Source organism: Scylla paramamosain, chromosome 12 (genome assembly GCF_035594125.1).
Source record: "Scylla paramamosain isolate STU-SP2022 chromosome 12, ASM3559412v1, whole genome shotgun sequence".
In the NCBI taxonomy this organism is placed as follows: Eukaryota; Metazoa; Arthropoda; class Malacostraca; order Decapoda; family Portunidae; genus Scylla; species Scylla paramamosain.
This window is the reverse complement of record NC_087162.1, coordinates 20,123,124-20,142,947: the sequence shown is the minus strand read 5'-3', so window position 1 is coordinate 20,142,947 and position 19,824 is coordinate 20,123,124.

Here is a 19,824-nt window from a genome sequence, read left to right as displayed (position 1 = left end):
GGGGCTGTAGGGGGACAGTGGGTAGGAGAGGAGAAACGACGGAGAACTGGGGAAGCAGGAAACAGACGAGGAGGGAGTAAATGTGTTCCTGGGAGGGAGTGGCGGCCGCGGCAGTGAGCAAGTGAGCGAGAGGGGCTGGGGTGAAGGAGTCCAGCAAGCAGAGAGTCAACAGTGTTTACCAGGCAGCCTTGCAGGTGGTGGGGGGGACGGCGTCATTTGGGCGGGGAGTTGTGTTATTTTGAGCTGAGTATCGGCGCTTCGTGAGCTGCCGGCCGCAAATTACAGCACAGTGCAATAATTACACCAAAGCGGCACTGAGCACGCTATTCTCATTACACCTATTGTTAGTCTTCACGTTTACTTGGCATTATATTCCCAAATTACTAAAAAAAAAAAAAAAGAAAAAATGGATACTTCATCTAAAAAAAACAAGGTCGTGAAAAGCAAAAAAAAAAAAAAAATGTCAGTAGCCGAAGAATCACGATCTCTAGCGAAATAACTTTTTAAAGGTCCCGGTGAAAGGCAAACAATGCATATATGTATGCTGTGTTCAGGCTAGACTGCCTCACTCTGTGCTGTGTTTGTCTGTTCCTGTCTTTACATTTCTCCCAAGACATTATTCCGTTATTATCATAACACACACACACACACACACACAGAGAGAGAGAGAGAGAGAGAGAGAGAGAGAGAGAGAGAGAGAGAGAGAGAGAGAGAGAGAGAGAGAGAGAGAGTTTTGTATGCGTTCACTTTGCTCTCCAGTGTGGCCACAGGAAGGCCGCGTTAATCAGAACATCTCAAGGTGCAGAAACTAAGCGTAACTCCCGCCATAGTGGCCTTCTAACTTTCTTATTCATAAACAATTTGTATGCAGACTCGTGGCCCAGTCCTGTGGGGAGCAAAGAGAGCTCGCCGCTAACTTTACTGACTCTCTCTCTCTCTCTCTCTCTCTCTCTCTCTCTCTCTCTCTCTCTCTCTCTCTCTCTCTCTCTCTCTCTCTCTCTCTCTCCCTTGCTTCCGATGTTGACTCAGAGCAAATAATCAACATGGTTTATGAGGCCAGCTTTTTCTTTCACAATATATTTCACTACCTTTCTTTCTCTCGTTCTTATCCCCCCTACCCTCTCTCTCTCTCTCTCTCTCTCTCTCTCTCTCTCTCTCTCTCTCTCTCTCTCTCTCTCTCTCTCTCTCTCTCTCTCTCTCTCTCTCTCTGTGTTATCAAATCAAAGGCTACAGTACAATTGTTAGAGTTAAAACCCAAGATAAACATTAATGTCGAGGAAGCGATGTGAAATAAAGCTCCTGTAAAATTCTCTCTCTCTCTCTCTCTCTCTCTCTCTCTCTCTCTCTCTCTCTCTCTCTCTCTCTCTCTCTCTGATATCTCAGAAACTTTCCCTATCTTTCTCTCTCACCTTAATTAATCTTGTTTAATACTCGTATATTTTCACAGTCGTGAGTCTCACGCATTTACGATCTTTCTCTCCTCTCTCTCCTCTATTTCCTCTCAGCACTCCTTTCCCCCCGGCTGTCTCTCGTTAACGCCAACTTTCGACCACATTCTAAGGGCCAGAGATTCGTTTAACGCACTGCTCTCATTTACGTCAGCTGATGAGAGGTGTTCCTTGAGTGAGAGAAACAGTTCTTCCATCTAGTTTACTGATAATCTTTTAAATCTCACCTCTTCGAGAAAAATAAAATATTAATACGTTACTGAGTCAAGTAAGTATTCTGAAGTAAATATATTTGGATCAGGTCTGCCTTAAGATGACTGACTGGAGAGCATGATTTTTTTCTCTTATGAATTTTCCCTACAAGTTCCTTTGCCTGAAGTGTTTGCAAGAGGGAATGACTGGGAACGTAGAAAAAATAACAAAATACAGTTAAGGGATGCTTTACTTTTTTTCACATTTAAAAAGAAACCTAAATAAGTATTTCACGTATGTATTTGTAAGAGTTAATTTATCCCAGGCATATCTACACAAGAAAAGAAAAATCAGGACACAAAGGATACAGCTGGCAACACCATTAAGTAAATCCAAGTCAAAGAAAGTCTGATAATTTACTCTTGAAAAGATAACACACACTGGAATTTTTACATGCACTTCAAGGTCTGAGTTTCTCCGTGTTAAAAGAAACAAAGTCAAGGAAGAATGTAGCTGGTAATCTCGGAAATTAAACTATCTAAATTTTATGAAAATCTTAAATATTTTCCCTTCAAGAAGAAACGTACAGCCTTTATAATGTGTAGATTTCTGGGCCTGAATTTATAAATTTATCTCTAGCAGAGAGAGAGAGAGAGAGAGAGAGAGAGAGAGAGAGAGAGAGAGAGAGAGAGAGAGAGAGAGAGAGAGAGAGAGAGAGAGAGAGAGAGAGAGAGAGAGAGAGAGAGAGAGAGAGAGATTTCTAGGAAGTGAGGTCAAGGTACAGTGTGGGTCACTCGATAAATGAAATGTAAATAATGGTAAGGGAATCCCACGTAACCTTCCTGCTCGTTAGTTGAGCGCCATCGTATTAGAATATTAATTGATACCTTGATGAATGCGGTTAATGAGGTGCAGGTGAGTGCCAGGTATAAAAAAAAATTCTGAACCAACATATTCATTTTTTGCTGATCTGCATGTCCGTGGTAAAAAGAAAAGAATCGTCATGTTATATACTTTATATTTTTCGCGCACCACGTCCCCGGCATTACCTCAACACCAGATTACGGCCGGTATTCATGCAGCGATCATGGAAAAAAAGGTATGAAAAGGAAACATTGGAAAAAAAAAAAAAAAAAATCTGAATAAGCAGGAATATTACATAGTTTTCGAATAGCTACCTTCCTTTTGACATCAACTAAGGTACTTTGTTTAACGACACTACTGTACTCAAACTGTAGCATTAGATGAAACCAGCTAAACAACAAAAAAGGTATATTGACAGCCACTGTTGTTTGTTGGCAGAGTATAAATGTAAGTTGGCATGGTAATGTGCCGCGCATACAGTGAATGTAGTAGGAGGTTTTATGTGGAGACCGAACATTTTTTTCGAGATTAATACAGAGCCATGAAGGTAAACACACCTATTTGTTCACTTAGTTACCTGGTGTGAGGCACAAACCCGCTTACCTGCCCCGGGGAGGCACAAAACCCGAGACCCAAGCGATGACCCTCTTTGTCGGAGGAAACGAGAGGAAATGGAGGGTGCGAGAAACACTGCAGGGGAAAAGACGTGTTGCGGCGGGGAAAACACCACCAGCTTAGTCAGCGCCAGTGTAAGCCATGAGGTCATTATAGGGCAAGGTCACCAGACATCACACATCATCAGTATTTCTCTCTTAGAACTCCATCTCCTCTGCCCGTCTATTCCAGGCCACACAAGTTAACATACAAGTACATCACAACACAAAGCATTATAAGTCTCCATGATTCAAGTGTCAGACAAACACTCCCTAATCTCCATTCATCCACTCCAGGTCACCCAAGTCACCACACACCACTATACGTCTCCACATCATCATGCCACTAACCTACACGTACGTAAATTCAAGAGCACTCAGACAGCCACAGTAAAATCCACCATTAACCACATGTACACAGCTACGACAAACACACACACACACAGTAACGCAAACACACACTCACGCACACTCCTAAAACCACCAAGCATTCTGGGACCCGCCGTCACCATCCATCATGCTACGAACTGCTAATCACTTCCCATTCTTCAGCGTGACAGTGTGACCTGCCTTAGGTTGACGCATGGCCTGAGTTGCGAGGAAACAGCGAGCACAAGTTGTGATTAACCAGCGCCGCAGAAAACTTTTTAGAGAGAGAGAGGACTGACTAAAGTGAACCAATGACGATGAGAGAGAGAGAGAGAGAGAGAGAGAGAGAGAGAGAGAGAGAGAGAGAGAGAGAGAGAGAGAGAGAGAGAGAGAGAGAGAGAGAGAGAGAGAGAGAGAGAGAGAGAGAGAGAGAGAGAGAGAGAGAGAGAGAGAGAGAGAGAGAGAGAGAGAGAGAGAGAGAGAGAGAGAGAGAGAGAGAGAGAGAGAGAGAGAGAGAGAGATGAAGACTACAGACACCAAAATGGAATATACTAGTAAAGTGAAGAGAGAAAAGTGTTAAGCAATAATGACAGTGAGGGGAAGACACAAGGGGAGGAGCGAAGGGGAAGCCATGAACGGAGAGTAAGGAGAAACAAGTAAGGTGGGAATGTACGAGTAAGTGGGGAAGGAAGGTCAGATGGAAGGATTTATCAATACCTCCAGATTTAGCTTCCACACTGAGAATCGTGCCTGACCTTTTACAGAGCGAAGTTATTCCTGAATCGCCTACAGATGCTGAAAGAGTTGCAAAGTTTCTTAATTCACGTTGTTAATACATATCAAAGCAGACTAATGATAAGGTCCTTCACTTTTATCTATTCATTACCTACCTGCTCATCAGTAAACAGCTGCGTAGTTCTCAGCAAGCATACATAAAGCACTCTGATTTAAAGCAATACGTGCATACTGCTACACAGCCTTGGGTGGATGGAATATGTGTGTCGCTTACTTTCTCTCCTCTCTCCTGGTCTTCTTTGCCTGCCACACAAGTCCAAGTTGCACAAAAGTATTACTCGTGAAAGTTCACGTGTCAATATTTAACATCATGGCGTCACATTCCTCCGCCCCTCTCTCTCTCTCTCTCTCTCTCTCTCTCTCTCTCTCTCTCTCTCTCTCTCTCTCTCTCTCTCTCTCTCTCTCTCTCTCTCTCTCTCTCTCTCTCTCTCTCTCTCTCTCTCTCTCTCTCTCTCTCTCTCTCTCTCTCTCTCTCTCTCTCTCTCTCTCTCTCTCTCTCTCTCTCTCTCTCTCTCTCTCTCTCTTCCCGCGAGACAGAATGGTAATCAGATACAATTAGCAAACGTTGGCGCTAATTAGGTTACCTGAGAAGATAATCACAGGTGATAATTACATTTGTGAGAGGAAGGAAACAAGCCTCTCTACCTCCATAGCTTTATTCCGCTCCTCTTACCTTTCCTCCCTTTGTCTAACTCCCCGTCTTACCGCCCCTCCGTTCGTCCAACTCCCTCCATAACTTTCCTTCCCTCAATGTGTTCCTCCGTTGCACTAACACCCCCGCGCTGCGATCATTAAGGCCGCGAGTACTAGTAGCTGGCATTGAGTTATGGTCTGTAAATGAAACTGTTTGTACTGGAGACAAACGGCAATGAGGGGAAGCTTGTCGCGGGTAGAAGAGAGGTGGAGCAGCGCGAGGCAATGTGGCGAATGTGCAGCGTGGGACCGTATGGCAGGAGGGTAAAGTGTGTGTGTGTGTGTGTGTGTGTGTGTGTGTGTGTGTGTGTGTGTGTGTGTGTGTGTGTGTGTGTGTGTGTGGTGGAGGTATGGTAAACGTAAAACTGTGACAATATACGGCACTTCTGTAGCTTCAAAGTGTGGGACAATAGATAGCATGGCAGGACGCTGGCTGGAGAGAAAGGGAGCGCCAGGACCCACCCACAGCCTGACAGAACAGCTGCAGCGTGGAGGGAAAAATGTGCGTATGTATATAATGGTGATGGAGGTGATGCAGGGAAGGGTGAGGATGTGGAGCTGTGGAGTGTGTCTAGTCCTTGCTCACTACATGTAATATATAACTATACCATAAGTAATAATGTTTCTTACTAAAGTGATAAATATACATACAAAACAAAATAGTAATAATAATAATAATAATAATAATAATAATAACAATAATAATAATAATAATAATAATAATAATAATAATGTAATGGGTTAGATGAAACAAAACAAAAAAAAAAGCAAGATATTTAAATAGAAAACAAAAGAAATATCAAATGTTCTTTTTTTATATCCTGAAAGTTAAAAGAAAAAAATAAAATAAACAAGACTGAAATTTGTCTACGAAATTAAACCAAACATAGGACAATATTTACAAGAGATTGAATTAAAAGTTGATATCGTGAGGTACATTCTTATTTTGCCTCTTACTCGTCCTCCACCTTCCATCTATCTGTTCATCCATCTTTGCTTTTCTCCACTCCCTCCTATACCCAATCCTTCCATACATTATAAATATTTTTTCTATACAATAATAATAATAATAATAATAATAATAATAATAATAATAATAATAATAATGATAACAATAACAGGGACCTATGATCCATAAAATAAACATGATATAAGGAAAATAGAGAAAGGAAGAGGATGGACGAATGAAAGGAGAGAGAGAGAGAGAGAGAGAGAGAGAGAGAGAGAGAGAGAGAGAGAGAGAGAGAGAGAGAGAGAGAGAGAGAGAGAGAGAGAGAGAGAGAGAGAGAGAGAGAGAGAGAAACGGGATGGGAAAGAAACAAAATCTATACTAATCATAAGTGAAGGAGGTATTAATCACACACACACACACACACACACACACACACACACACACACACACACACACACACAAGCATCACGCCAGAAAGCCGCAAAACGCTCCGCCTAACTCTATTTTCTGATTAGAGGAATTGGATGCGGCGGCGCGAGACGATGCCTCTTCATCCAATTGGCGAGAGATTATCCCGAAATGGAAATAGAATGTTAACTTCTTCATGACTACCGTCCGATGCCCTTCTGCTAGAGGAGGAGGAGGAGGAGGAAGAGGAGGAGGAGGAGGAGGAGGAGGAGGAGGTATGAAGAGCACGAAAGAAGAAGAAGAAGAAGAAGAAGAAAAAAAGAAGAGAAAAGGAAAACAAGTAAAACAGGAGGAGAAGGAAGGCGATGATGACAGTAATGAAAATAAAAAAAAGACAACGACAATTTTTTACTGGCAAGGAAATGAAGAGAAACTAGAATACAAAAAAAAAAAAAAACAGCAACATAACAAGACTGAAAATAATAACAGCGAAGGAAAAGAAGGCGGAAAAAGTGGAGGAGAAATGGCAAAAAAAAAAAAAAAATCAAACAGTGAAAGAAAAGGAAGGGAAAGAAAATGGAGAGTCAGTGTTCGTGGAATAGAGAAGAAAGAGGAAGACAGACAGGGTGAAGGGCAGAGGGAAAGGAAGACAAAGCAAAAGTAAGTGAAAAAAAGGGAGACGCTAACACAAACACGAACCGGGCTTAGAAATTAAAGAGAGAGAGAGAGAGAGAGAGAGAGAGAGAGAGAGAGAGAGAGAGAGAGAGAGAGAGAGAGAGAGAGAGAGAGAGAGAGAAAATCAGGTAAATACTAGATTCTCTCTCTCTCTCTGTCTCTCTCTCTCTCTCTCTCTCTCTCTCTCTCTCTCTCTCTCTCTCTCTCTCTCTCTCTCTCTCTCTCTCTGCACCAGGAAATCAAACCTACCTGCCCCCTAATTACCATAACACGATTCCCGCCAATATAATCTATACGCATTTCCTTCGCTAATACAATAAGGGAAGCACTGAACCCTAAATGTACAACAGGCTCACATCAATATTGCCGATGTACGAGTATAACTCAGAAATGTGAAAGCAAAACATGCGAAAGAAAATAGAAAAAAAAAAGTAATCGGGTGGAACATTGGTGAAATATGATGGATGAAAAATAATAAAAGAAAGAAAATGTTGGGCAATAACAAGAAAAGGAAAGCAATCCGATAGACACATTCTGAACTGATGTGATAAAAGAGAGAGAGAGAGTAAAAAAACAACAACACTACCAAGAAGACGGGAATGGAATACGTGAAAACATTTCAAACTAAAATAAAAAAAAATAAAAAATAAATAAAAACTTATACATATTATTATATCCAAACCAGACTTTTTGCTTTATTTTATCTAAAAAGCCACAGTGATCTTAAAACAAATACATGAAGTCTGACTACAACAAAATATAAGTTTTAGTGCATTCAATATGTATAACAAATTATTATCCTAAATCCTAAAAAAAGGATTTAAGTAAATAATAACAAAAAAAAAGATACTGGCAAACAAAACACACTCAGAAGGAAAAAATCCCAAGAGCTCTTAAATCGCAGGAAAATATGAGATTATATTCCAAAAATGTTCAGATCGAGGCGCCTCTTAATCGTCTGGAAGTTCTGGGAGGCGTCTCCAGCCGCTTCTTATTACACAACTTGGCACAAAAGACACCAACAGCCTCACGAACTGCCTGGCGCCCCGTAAAACTTACTATTATTGAGTGAAACGAGGAAGAAGAGCTCGTCAGGCAGTGAGGGACGGGACTGGAAGGAGGGAGAGAGAAGGGGGGACTGATGCAAGACGGGAGGCAGGCAGGGAGGCAGGGAGGGAGGGAAGGAATGTGTATGAAGTCGGGGGACGCTGGGGGAAGGACAGCATATGAAGAGAACTTTGTACCATGACGGAAAGAATGGGTTCAAAGAAATATAGTTATGCAGTTGTAGCGAAGGCGTAGTAGTAGCGGTGGTGGTGATGGTGGTGGTGGTGGTATTAATATTAGTATTAGTAATAGTAGTAGTACCACCACCTGCAACCGTAGTAGTAGTAGTGCATTATCTTCTTAGCCTTTGATTCAAAGATCGATAAACTTCCTTTCTAGGAGGGAGCAGTGGTATTAACACCAGGCTCACCACAGTTTACCTTTCCCAGCAATATCTACATAGGGAGTTCTTTGATCAGCCAGCGAGAAGCGTAGTCTTGTATCCCAGATTGGGTCTGCCCCAGGATATCCGTCGTGTTACCTAACATAAGATTCTACTAGCCTTGGCTCTGTCCACAACATCAAAGACAAAATATAATTTAACTACCAGTAATGGGCAGTGGACACATACGCACATTGTGAGACATAAGTATGCTTGTTAAGATTTAGAAAAAGAAAATATACTGCGAGATACAGAAAAAAAAAAATTCTAATCACTTTCTTGCAGTCTGTTTTCAAAGCTTTATTCTCTTTAGTGTGATTCTTTCTACTTGATTTTTTTTTCCTTCCTTTGACCACGTTTTTCCATTTTTCCTTTTTATTAACTATTTCTTTTTCCTTCACTTCTCTTCTTCCGTTCTTTTTCTGCTCCAACCACTAAGTCTTCCTGGTTTACGACGCCACATTAAGGAGGAACTTGTGTGCGTCTCAGAAAGTGCTCCGGGGGGAAGGGAAGCCACCACCGGGACGGAGTGTGCAGAGGAGCAAGGAGATCATTAGGCGAAGGGCGGAGGATTACACCGGATTAGTTAGGAGGCACCAGTAATAAGAGGCCTGGAAAGTTCTCACTCACTGCAGCTATATATTATAAAGGATAGTACAGCAGAAGACTCCTCCCTACCCACGCATCCCACCTGTCAAACATCGTGGATAAATGACACCAAACAAAATTATGACGGGAAGTAAGGAATCTATAAGGAATTTGAAGTATAAGGTACAATAATCTGTTGTTGATATTAATGGGAATAACTAATGGTGAAGCAAACGAGGAAATCTTTAGGTAAAAATATTGGTGCAAAAATAGAGAGAACCCAACCACACCTTTACCTACACGTGTGAATTGTCTTCTAAGGTGACATAATATTTTAAAGTTCCTTGCCAGGTAAGAGAAATGGGAGTAGCGGCAGGTGGTCCGGCTCACCTGGAAAGTTACGACACCTGCCTCACGTCACACATATAGGGCAGGAGGAGGAGGAGGAGGAGGAGGAGGAGGAGGAGGAGGAGGAGGAGGAGGAGGAGGAGGAGGAGGAGGAGGAGGAGGTGGAGGAGGAGGAGGATTACGTTGCTAAGGAGAAAATTGGCGGATAATATAGAGGGACAGAACTATAAGATGTAATGAGACGAGGCGCACAAAGGAGAAGGATGATGATGCCATGATGATGACGGTGGTGGTGGTGACTTAGGCAGAGCAAAGATTTACCACCACCGCCACTACTACTACTACTACTTCTACTACCACTACTACTACTACTACTACTACTACTACTACTACTACTACTACTAATAATAATAATAATAATAATAATGATAATAATAATAATTATAATGATAAAAAGAAAAGGTGATGTTTTAGTTGAAAGAAAAGACTGAGGCAGCTTATTAAGAGCGAAGTGACTTTGATGATGAAGAGGCTGATAATGGTGATTACGACGACCACAGAGAGAGAGAGAGAGAGAGAGAGAGAGAGAGAGAGAGAGAGAGAGAGAGAGAGAGAGAGAGAGAGAGAGAGAGAGAGAGAGAGAGAGAGAGAGAGAGAGAGAGAGAGAGAGAGAGAGAGAGAGAGAGAGAGAGAGAAACTTCAGCTTCTCTAAACGTTTCGTGCTCTCGGCGCCCACACTCCCCAGTCTGGGTCCGCGAGACCTCCTTGACCTTGTTCTTTACGAAGCTGGCGACACGATGCAAGCATACATGCAGACACGTAAGTAAACACCACACTCGGCGATACAGGACGAAACTGAAGTACTTGTGAACTGAAACCAGCATTCTTGAGAACACTGCAGAGACGGCGCAAGAAAACACCACAATCGGGGATCCATGACGCAGCTGGGGATCTGGCAGGTGTGGGGCTCACGGTATATAGACGGCGGAAACAAGAAGGTGAAAGCAGGAAAGCACATCCAATAGAGCACCCGGAAGGATTTTCAATAACAGATGTGCTCGTTGAGGAGGCCTTGGGAATATACGAGAATTGCTACGTCACTTGGCCATTGTAAGCTCTCTAAGTTACATAACACTTTGAATTTAATCATGAGTACTTTATATTAACACAGGAGAATAAATAGGGATTGTTATAATAATCAAAAGGGAAATACCAATGAAATTCAAGATTAGAAACACATGAAGATTGCTGGAACACATCTGTAATTATTGATTAACCAAACGTCACTTAGTGTTCTGACCTCCCGCGGTGTATCGGAGAGGTAATCACCGCGTCATACACAAAGTCTGTATTGGTGCACATTCACCAGACGTTTGGGAGCCACTGACGCAGACACTCAGCCTTTCTCACCAACACTCGACTTGATCTCAATATTTCGACCTACAAGCCCCTCGACCTCTCTCGCCGCCTCTCGACGCTCTCTCTTCTTCCTTCTTCCACGTGCACACCACCATTCAGTTCCATAATAACCCAAGGCCACGCGACGCTCATGCAGAGGCGCGGTTTTGAAAACATCAACATCCCCTCAACTCCTCAACTCCTTCCTCTTACTTTCTGTAAAAAGAAATGTCATCTCTTTGCCTCAGTCCATTAGACAAAAAATGTTCTTACTTCCTTTTTAACCATGCTTTAAAGTTCGCTTAAAATTTTTCCTTTCCTCTCTTAGCAGTATAAAAAGATGTTTAGTCCTCCTTCACGCTCAGTGAAAGATGCTTCACTTTTCCTTACTCTGCCTCCCCTTCAGGGAAAGAAAAAGAAGAAAGGGAAAAAATTGGGGATCGCAAGTCAACACCTGAAGCCTTTTACAAGTTTTCAACGGTATTTCTTTTCTGTATGAGAGAGAGAGAGAGAGAGAGAGAGAGAGAGAGAGAGAGAGAGAGAGAGAGAGAGAGAGAGAGAGAGAGAGAGAGAGAGAGAGAGAGAGAGAGAGAGAGAGAGAGAGAGAGAGAGAGAGAGAGAGAGAGAGAGAGAGAGAGAGAGAGAGAGAGAGAAACGACACAAGACGAGACGAGACAAAGACAAATAGATAACAACTATAAATAATACAGAAAAAAAAGATAAAATATGTATAAGGACAATGGCAAAATCTTTTTATCAAACCTGTCTTTTGCAGCATTTGAGCGACACACAAGGCGACTCACTCAGCGACGTCAGGTGCAGACACTTCACCGGCTGGAGGAGGAGGAGGAGGAGGAGGAGGAGGAAAGAAAGAGAGGCTGTGATAAGGTTGAGACAGGGACTTGTGGGGATGCTGAGAGAGAAAAACAGTAGAGATAGAGACTGAAGAGAACGTGAGAGCGAGAGTGAGAGAGGGAGAGGAGTGGCGTGTAGGGCACCTGAGGCTTACGATGGGAGGCTGAGCGAGAGGCTGAGAGGAACATTAGAAGCTGACGCAGATGTACTAAAAACCAGGATGAGGAGTGAGAGTGAATCTGAGCCCTTATAAACCACCTCTCTCTCTCTCTCTCTCTCTCTCTCTCTCTCTCTCTCTCTCTCTCTCTCTCTCTCTCTCTCTCTCTCTCTCTCTCTCTCTCTCTCTCTCTCTCTCTATCTATCTATCTATTTCTCTCTCTCTCTCTCTCTCTCTCTCTCTCTCTCTCTCTCTCTCTCTCTCTCTCTCTCTCTCTCTCTCTCTCTCTCTCGCAGAAAAGCACAGACCTCGCTCTCTTTCCCCCTTCTCGACAACCTTGTTCCTGTTTTGTTGATCTGGGAGCTCGAAACTCGATTACAGCCCAGTGAAGCGAGGAAAACGACTCGAAAACTATATCCTCTTCCTCCTCCTCCTCCTCCTCCAGTGTCTCTCTCCACAAAGGCTCAAATTCCCATCACAGACAAGTTGTGGACCGTCTTTCTGTCCTCTGTAGGTTAGCTCTGTCCTGTGCCGCCCCAGACAGGTGTGTGAAGGAATTCTGCAGTGAGGGAATTAAATGGCTGAGGTGAGTTTGTAAAGGTAGATGGTTTTGTCTCTCTCTTTTTTTTTTTTTTAAGATTTCTTGTACGTAGGTGTGTATGTTATGTTAGTTTATTTTTTCTCTCTCGCCCTCTCTTTCTCTATCAATCACTCACATATACAAAAAAAAAAAAAAAACAGTAATTAAGCGCTCCGATTTATATCAAGCAGATGAATATAAAGGACCAAAACAACAAGATATACGAAAAAAAAAACGCATCTGTTACTTAATGACAAAAAAAATAATTACAGTAACTTTAACGATAATGATGACATGCTGTATAATATTACAATAAAGATATTTCTCACAACACCAGCTGACTGACCGAGTGACGCAATATTTTTTTTTTTCTCTGCAAGCGTTGCGGATGAAGCTAATTGGTCTATAATTACTAGTTAATGATTTATCGGTTCTTTTTTTATTTATTATTATCGCCTTGGGAGGTTGGCAGAGGTCCAGCAGTCAAGACTTATCGGAAGAGGAGGAGGAGGAGGAGGAGGAGGAGGAGGAGGAGGAAGATTCTTTAAGTTTGGTTTCTTAGTTTCTACTCTAAAATTTTAAAGTGATTGTAGATGAGATGGGCGTAAGGTTAAAGTAGAGAGAGAGAGAGAGAGAGAGAGAGAGAGAGAGAGAGAGAGAGAGAGAGAGAGAGAGAGAGAGAGAGAGAGAGAGAGAGAGAGAGAGAGAGAGAGAGAGAGAGAGAGAGAGAGAATCACCTGTCTTACCATCTTCTTCAGTATCTATCTTATCATTATCATCTATAAAGTAATAATGTTGTGCTTTTCATCTTCATCATCATCCTCTTTCTTTACACCTGTATCGATATAACCAAGGTAAACAAAAATCACAATCTCCAGAAATGCAATACTCATTATCACCTTTCCCGCCGCACAAGGTCACCACACAACAGAAGGAAGCTCCTCTAATACACTGTTTTTCCGCTTCTTTAATACAAACCCTTTTAACACACACTCTTTTTGAATTTTCACTTTTTTTGCCAGCACAATCCTCTTTGTCTAATGTCTAGTCTTTAAAATAATTCTTTAAACCTATTAGCAACACGAGAAAAGAAACGGTCAACAAGACAGCCCAAACGAAAAACACCTGATAAATTTTCCCTCACTGTACACAAGTTTACATTTCCACTTTGCCAAACGGAGCAATACAAGAAGATATTTAGTTTCTATATTAAAACTCAATGATCAACAAAAACCTTCTTCTTCATCCGTCACCACAATCTCCCCTGCTTACCGTTCCGCCCTTCGTTGTCAAGCCAAACGAGGAAATGGCCAAAGGAGCAGAAAGGAAGAAGAAAGGACTCCTGCGAAGGGAACGAACCACCTGAGGATGTTAAGGGTCAGAGGACACCTGACGGGGGTACGATTTCTTTGCCGGGAAAAGATAAAATTGCTCCTTCAGGGTGTAGTAATGCTACTGAGGTGTGTGTGTGTGTGTGTGTGTGTGTGTCGTGGCGGGACAAAAGGTGTAGATTGAAGGGCAGAGGTAAGAAGGATAAGGAGGAAGGAGGAGAATAGGAGGAATAAAGGAGTAGTATATAAAGAGATGGATGATGAAAAGGATAGTTATTCTTAGGAGGAGGAGGAGGAGGAGGAGGAGGAGGAGGAGGATGGGAAATATAAAGAAGAAAATAAGTTAAATAGATGAATAGATGAAAAGATGGAACAGAACCACTTGTATGAAGGAGGAAGACGAAAAAATATTGTAGTAAAGGGAACGTTAGGAAGAGTAAAACATGTATATATATACACATCAGCTTACCTTACTTGTCTATGAAAACACTGCACGTGAATCTCCTTGAAGCGAGAACAGACGAAACGAAACTCACACCAGAGAAACACAAACACTCGTACCTGAAGTAAAAAAAAAAGAAAGAAAAATTAAACATGACAAAATAAATCAACTCTATGGGAAAAGAAAAAAAAATGTACGAAAAGATAAAAGAGTTAGAAAACCTATTACACGTAAAGCAAAATAATGGGGATAAAAAAGGAAAATAAGAAGAAAAAAGTGAGGCAAGAGCGTTATTGTGAGGAAATTTATTAGACATTTTTATTAGTCAATTCTGCTTTGAGAAATTAGGTTTCCAAAATTATCTGTCCCGGAGCGCAGAGGCAAGAAAGAAAAAGTGATGATGGAGAGAGAGAGAGAGAGAGAGAGAGAGAGAGAGAGAGAGAGAGAGAGAGAGAGAGAGAGAGAGAGAGAGAGAGAGAGAGAGAGAGAGAGAAAGAGACATCTGTGGAAGGGAAGAAGAGGTAATTTTCAAGCGAGAACGTGACCTGTTTGTGAAATGATCTCATGTACTCTCTCTCTCTCTCTCTCTCTCTCTCTCTCTCTCTCTCTCTCTCTCTCTCTCTCTCTCTCTCTCTCTCTCTCTCTACCATGACTGCCTTTACTGCTCGTGTGTGTATGTGTGTGTGTGTGTGTGTGTGTGTATTCCGTTTGATCTTTTGTGCAAGGGACGTTTATGTGTATTTATTAACGTGCCTATTATTCTTGTGTATTTACCACAGTGTGTTGCTAATGACTGTCTTTTTTCTTCATTACATACCTTTTGGTGAGGCAATACTTGTTTTACTCTATACCTTTGTCTCTGTTTGTGTGCGTGCTTTCATTTCTTTCCCTTTTGTGCGTGTGTGTACATTTTTTTCTCTCTCTCTCTCTCTCTCTCTCTCTCTCTCTCTCTCTCTCTCTCTCTCTCTCTGTGCGTGTGTGTGTGTGTGTGTGTGTGTGTAAATAGCAATAATACACCCACGTACACTTCAAAACGTGACAACACAATGTATTTTCAACACACACACACACACACACACACACACACACACACACACATTAATTTACTCTTTACCTCTTTACCAACATTTTTTTTATAGTTGTATGTACTACCAGTACATACAGCTTTTTTCACACTACACGTTACAATATTTTCTCTTTTGATGCGCCGGAATAGGAAGGTGAACAGTACGCAACGACTTTCAACTTTATTACTTTCAGAGATATTTCTTTTTTTATTTTATTACAGTTAACAAAGGATGGTTATGAGCTTACGTGTTGAAGAGGTGTGGATGAGAATGAGAGTGAGTGACTACGAGTGAGTGAGTGTGGGAGTGAGTGAGTAGGAGAGTAGGTGGGTTGGTTTGGGAAAGGTGGAGTAGTGAAGGGTTTTTAGCGCTAGGAAGATGCAGGAGGTGGAAGATGGGTTTGGGTGGAGAGAGAGAGAGAGAGAGAGAGAGAGAGAGAGAGAGAGAGAGAGAGAGAGAGAGAGAGAGAGAGAGAGAGAGAGAGAGAGAGAGAGAGAGAGAGAGAGAGAGAGAGAGAGAGAGAGAACGTGCGTCTACTTAGCCAATTTTGTCCTGTCTCCTTTCCTCCCCTTCATGTACACACACACACACACACACACACACACACACACACAGGTCTATGCCCTAAACACGCACGTTATCCTTCTCCCCTTCCACCATACAACTCTCTCTCTCTCTCTCTCTCTCTCTCTCTCTCTCTCTCTCTCTCTCTCTCTCTCTCTCTCTCTCTCTCTCTCTCTCTCTCTCAACACGGTAAGAGTGGATATACCTAATTTTCCTACTCGTATTTCTCAGCGTCACTAAGTTTGCCTAAGGGAATTACTCTCGTTTACAACCGGACACACTGGTGTACTTTTACTTTTTTTCTATTTTCGTTGTGTTTACGTAACTCTTTCATGTTCATGATAGTAAAAGAAACAAAATTACTGTTTATTACTGTGGTTATTACACGAATATCCGATTATTTTCTCCTGCAATCATCGACATAATTACAGACTGGAAGCACGACTATTTATCTATTTATACGAGGTGTGTCATTAAAGTTCCAGGACTGGTGCCACACAAGTTTTATTTCACATCCAGGCTACAAACTATAGGTTATCTCCTTCGAAGTAATCCCCCTGGCACCGCATGCACTTGTCCATCCTTCTCTGCCAGGCTTGCATGCACTGCTGGAAGGATTCTTGCGGGATGCTCCTCAGCTCCGTCGTCACGGCCTTTTTGATGTCGTCCGCATCATCAAAACGGGTCCCCTTCATGACCTCCTTGAGCTTGGGGAAGAGGAAGAAGTCGCACGGAGCGAGGTCAGGTGAGTAGGGCGGTTGCTCCAGCACGGCGATGTTCTTCTTGGCCAAGAACTCTCTGATGCTCAGGGCATTGTGAGCAGGCGCATTGTCGTGGTGAAGCAGCCACGAGTTGCCCTGCCACAACTCCCGCCTCTTCTCGCGCACTGCACGAAGCAGACGCCGCAGTACTTCTTTGTACACATGTTGGTTGACTGTCTGGCCCTGTGGCAAGAACTCGCAGTGGACGATGCCCCTCACATCGAAGAAAGCGATCAACATGACCTTGAAGCTGGACCTGGACTGCCTTGCTTTCTTCGGCCGTGGCGACGCCGGACTCTTCCATTGAAGGCTCTGGCGTTTGGTCTCCGGGTCGTACTCAAATACCCAGGACTCATCGCCGGTGATGACTCTCCTGAGCAAGTCTGGTTCAGTTTCCAGACGCTCGAGGATGTCCTGACACACCTGCATGCGTCGTCCCTTCTGGTCATCGTTCAGGAGTCTCGGCACCATCTTCGCACAGACTTTCCGCATGCCCAGATCTTCAGTGATAATCTTCCACACGCTGTTGTGGTTCATGCCAAGCTCATCTGCGATCTTTCGAACAGTCAACCGACGATCGTCACGCACCATCTGCTTGACACGCTCAACATTGGCCTCATTCCTGCTCGTTGAGGGTCTTCCACTCCTGGGGTCATCTTCCACGTCCTCCCGGCCCTCTTTGAACCTCTTGCACCACTCAAAAACACGTGAGCGTGACATTGTCTCATCCCCGTACACTTTTTGCAGCATACCCAGTGCTTCTGACGGCGTTTTCCCCAACTGCACCAAAAACTTCAAGTTTGTTCGCTGTTCAGCGCTCATTGTTAAACGACCTGCAACAGAGGACATGATTTTAAAAGCACGTAAGAAAAAGATTAGTGACTGTAGAGGGTTGGGAGCGCAGTTGTATACTCCAGAAGGATTACTTTGAAGGGGAAATATGGTGGTTTGTGGCTTGGGTTTGAAATTCATCTTTTAGGACACCAGTCCTGGAACTTTAATGACACACCTCGTAACTTAACCTTCGTTCGTTCTTCATTCATGCATACGTATACATAATCCTTCACCTTTTGCTGCTAGCCGTTGTTTGTATATCTGGCCAGGGATCAATGGGACAGGTATGCGAGTGTCGGGACAGGCTGGTGGTGCTGCATACCTGCCCACCTGAGTACGTGGCAGCTCAGTTTGCGGGTCGATAGGCAGGTGGGCGGCAGGCGGCAGGTGTAGCTGACCTTTCCATTCGCCAAATACAACGAGAACACCTGAATCGCTAATGACGCGGCCTTACCAGTGCCTCTCTTGCTACCTGCAAACCTCTTCCACCATTTAGTCCTCAATCCTTCCTTCCTTCATTCTCTAGTTCCTGTCCTTCCTTATATTTATTCATCCAGCTTTCCTGCATTCACTGGCTTCTTTCTTTCCTCCCTTTCTGTCCTTTATTCCTTTCATCTTTCTATCTTGTCCTTTCTTCCTTTCTGTCTTTGTATCAGTGAAGTCCTTCGTTATCCTTATCCCTCTATCCTTCCTGCATTCATTCATTCCTGCCCTTCCTCACTTTCTGCTTTTCTATCTTAAGTCCTTTATTCCTTCATCTTCCTTCTTTCCTTCATTTAATCACATTCTTTCGTTTCTGCTCTACACTCCCCGTTTCCTTAATATTATTTGGTTCTTTTCCTCTTCTCAGGAGCTGCAATTTCATTCCCTTTTGTTCACTTGATTACTTTCCATTCTGTACCTCTCTTTATGCACTATAGCGAATAAGAAGGATCAAGTACTTTATAACAAAAAACGTAAACATAGTGCATGCTTGTTTTTCAGTAGGATCCACCCACCCACCCACCCACCCACCCAAACACACACACACACACACACACACACACACACACACACACACACGCACAACAGACTTACTCTCTCATCCCATTACCTCTTCACTACACAACAAACATGATTATCACCACTACCAGTTCTACTGCCACCATCACCACCACTCCAAGTAATGCCATCTGTCTGATCCCAATATTCATTACTAGGCGAAGTTAAAGATAAACCATTCACTCCACACACACACACACACACACACACACACACACACACACACCAATTTTCCTCCCTACTTTTGTACATTTTATTTAATTTCCATGCTGTAATGTCTGATGATATTTGACAAATAATTATTCTCAGCTTTAACAGCGTGTGGTTTTTATTAATTCTCTCTCTCTCTCTCTCTCTCTCTCTCTCTCTCTCTGTCTGTCTGTCTGTCTGTCTGTCTGTCTGTCTGTCTGTCTGTCTGTCTGTCTGTCTGTCTGTCTGTCTGTCTGTCTGTCTGTCTGTCTGTCTGTCTGTCTGTCTGTCTGTCTGTCTGTCTCTCTGTCTGTCTGTCTGTCTGTCTGTCTCTCTCTCTCTCTCTCTCTCTCTCTCAATATAACTTTGCTACATTTTTTTCTACCCTCACTGCATTTTATCATTGTGATCTCCCTGTTCTCCCTCTTCTTCTTTATTCCATTCTCCTACCCTTTCATTTGTTCCTCTCCTCTCCCTCCACTTCCTTCACTTTTCCTCCCCATTTACTAACCACAGTGTCTTTCTCCCTTTCCTCCAAAACGATAATTGCCCAAACTCCAACTCGCAAATTCCAGAGAAACACTTCAACCTGTTCAGTCTTGCCCCCAATGCCTTCCTCTTCCTCTTCTCCTCCTTCCTCCGAGTCGCCTGATAGAGGAAGTGGAGCGTGAAGTCTATTGGTCCTCCCTCTTTGTGACGTCATGGGATAACCAGCGTGAAAGAGCCAATGAAAAGCGTTTTATTGGCAGGAACAGAGTGTGATTGGACAACGGGGATGAAAGGGAGGCACGGAAGTCAATTTGAGTGCTTCCAGATGTGTGCCATCAACGCCATGCCATTACGGAACACTACGCGAGGGAACTACCTTGTACCGCTGCTAAATGAAGTACATAAACTATTTTCTTTCACATTTAATACGTACTGGGTTATCATGTTACCTTTTTTTTACCTTATTTTTAATGGGAGGCTGTACCAGGATATGAAAAAAAGGTGACAGGGGAAGAGAAAGAGAAAAAGAGACGCAAGAGTTAGGGGTATGTGATAGATAGGTGAGGTATGAAGGGGGACAGATGTGAGATAAGGGGGCGACAGATGTGAGGTAAGGAGGGACAGGTGTGTGGGGACAGGTAT